We start from the raw sequence: 2,988 nt of genomic DNA, 5'->3' as shown, positions 1-2,988 counted from the left end.
CTCATATTAATAATTCCAAACAATCAGTAAGCGACAGGTGCTAGGAAACGCTGTTTTGTACTCATTTATTGACGAGTCGGCTGCGGTGCATCCAACTGAATGCGCTGCTTCTCTGCCGCTCACTGTACAGAACAGACGCCGAGTCAACGTGACACTTCTCCGGGAAAGTCAGACCTCGCGTTCGCGGGACAGCACTGGCGAAATCTTCCAACTGAACCATAGCTAAGGTTTATCCAAAAAAGTCGCTAGGTTTGTCAGTCAGAGTATGAATATTCTGTGGAAAAAAAGCCGCTAAAAGGGTCTGAAAGTTGCTAAATCGAGTGCTAAAGTCGCGCTCGTGTGTGTGAGACGCGGGAGCTGATGGCAGGGGGCGGTGGATATTTGTGGCGGTCAATGTGCATATTGTGGATGAGTTCTTCTGTGTCATCACATTCTATTAGTTCTACAGCTTCAGTTTCTGAACTTTCATGCTTAGTAACACATACAGCTGTTCTCCTCACCACAGTGCAACAGTGAAAAGGGACCCCTTTCAAACAGTGTCGCATTCCGAACGTTGTTTAAGCGACATACACCGGTATTGCGGTATTTTTAAAATTCACATCATAACAAAAATAAACATCGGTATTCAGTTTGAACCGGTATACTGCCCAGCACTAGATTGAGCCTCTCCCAGAGACGGGTGTCTGAAATAAATAGACTCTAGTTGTAAAACTAACCACTATAGATCATCTCTGACTACACAATCTTATTAACTAATTAACTTAAAGGTTAATACCTTTAAGCCTAAATAAAGTTCCTAAAGCTACTTTTTTTGATTTTGTGAGCTGGATCAACTGATTAATTTAAGAATAATCATACTGGACATTTCTGTTTTACTCCACTAGGGCAGGTGTGAAGATTTTCAGTGCTGTTTTGTTTTTAACTGTTCAGTTCTTTTGGTGTGATCTTCTGTCTAATCACCAGATAATAGTTATGAAAGAGCTGTTCAGTGTTTGGAGGTTAACCAACAGAAGCTAAAAGAAGATCTAGTTAGGATAGCGATGCGCTATCTAACAAACTGTAATTTCCAGTGGAACATGAAACCAGAGATGGGCCGACGTCCAATCCAATCACAATGAAACAGAACAAGATTAAATTCAGGGGAAGTGGGAGAGAGACCGAGATAGTGAGAGACAATGGCAAGGGAAGTGCGTCCTCAATCTGAGCAGTTCATTTGATTTCTGAAACACATTAGAAGATATGGACGCCTGCCAATCCTTCTGTTTTAACACAACGAACAGCAACGAGAATTGAAATTTGTGTCCGTTCATGCTGCACTGATATATTCCTGCTAATGGTTTTTAAGCGCACGCTCCCTGATGCTCACCTGCAGTCATGCGTAGCTGAGAAGTTCAATGGAGTTCATTAGCATGTTAGAAGGAATATAATTAAATATGTGTTTAAGCATGTGTTTACATGCTCTATCGCTGACCATTCAGGTGCACTTTTGTAGAGTGTGGTATTATGTTGTGCATTTGTCAAATGAACGGGAAGCACTTTTAGGCTATTGAGCAGATGTGACAGTCATTTATTGTGCTGGTTATTAGCATTATGCCACCAGCGGCTACAGAACGGTTGAAAACTGGGTTTGTGCTTGGAGAAAAGACATAATAATCTCCCCATGGAGCTTTTGAAAAGATGAATCTGTGGGACGGCTTCAATCAATGATTAATTTCATCCATCAAAGAGGCAATTTCTATGCTAACAGCATGATTTGCGACTCTAAATATTAGTAGTCATTTTTTATTAGGTTTTGTCTTGGTTGAAGTGTGTGCGTGTGTGTATGTAGGGATTCACATTGTATGATCCTTTGTTCATAATGCACTCATAAAAAGCCTCAGTGCAGTGATTAACAAAGCCTTTAGTGATCCAGCAATAGAAACCTTTTGAATGTTGGGATACTGGGATGGTTTTCCAGTCTGTGTGGGTAAGTATAAATCTAAGGGTTATCTGAATATCCTGACTGGGTGAAATAGTGTTGCATAAAGAGGCTTATCTTCAGGAGGCGATTAATCACCTCTGAACATTAATGACTATGATCGTTTTTGCAGGGCGAGCAACTGAATTTTAAGTGGAATGGCTGGAGGCCATTAAATGCGTTGTGCTGATGTGTGTGTATACTGTATGTGTGTGAGGGTATAATTATACAGCTCAGTTGGGGTAAGGAAGCATTGAGTGATTGAATGTTTGCAGTACTTATCTAAATTTCACTTTCAAAACTATCCATTTTTTATTTTGCCTGAAGCTTCCCATCTGCCAATTATTCAGGCTGATAGGACTCATAGTTGGCATTTTTATAATTCAGGTCACACTCGCTATGAATTCATATTTTAAATGGTATTACTGAATGTCCGTTTATAACTGAGACTTATTTAGTGTAAATTATTTTACACTATTGTTATTAATCAAATGCTGGTAACACAGTCAGGTTCAATTTGTTTTCATTAGTTGATGCATTAGGTATTAGGGAACTAACAAAGAAAAACTATATTTAAAACATGTTAATCTAGATTCATGTTAATTCATAAATGTACTAATTTCTGTTTGTTCATTATGGAAGCTTGTTTTCACCACAGAAAAATAAAAATGTAATTGTGACGTCTTATTTCACTATTCTTGCAAAAATTTTCTTGCAGAAAACAGAATTGTAGATATTTTCCAGTGGAGAGTTTCCATCTTGGAATTCTGAGTTTTTTTCTTGGAATTCTGAGTTTGTCTCCCACTGAATTCTTACAACTGCGAGTGTAAATCGTAGAATTCAGATTTTTCTTCTCGGAATTGAGTGTTTATATTGTGCAATTCTGAGTTTATGTCTCGTAATTATGAAAAAAAATGAAATGAAGTCACAATTGCAGGAAATTCTGATACAAGTCTAGTGTGTGTATGTATATGTGTGTATATATATATATATATATATACGCACACACACACACAAATTAACATTAATAT

General features: G+C 38.0%; 1 protein-coding gene across 1 annotated transcript in view; it reads left to right on the top strand.

Annotated features, from left to right (window-relative positions):
* The window catches only part of LOC107563381 (EMAP like 1), a 55,029-nt gene that overhangs the window by 19,829 nt on the left and 32,212 nt on the right, over positions 1 to 2,988 (top strand). The window lies entirely within an intron of this gene.

Source organism: Sinocyclocheilus grahami, unplaced genomic scaffold, assembly GCF_001515645.1.
Source record: "Sinocyclocheilus grahami isolate Dianchi unplaced genomic scaffold, SAMN03320097.WGS_v1.1 scaffold871.1, whole genome shotgun sequence".
Taxonomy (NCBI): domain Eukaryota; kingdom Metazoa; phylum Chordata; class Actinopteri; order Cypriniformes; family Cyprinidae; genus Sinocyclocheilus; species Sinocyclocheilus grahami.
Note: the sequence above shows the minus strand (reverse complement) of the source record. Positions and strands in the feature narration are given on the sequence as shown.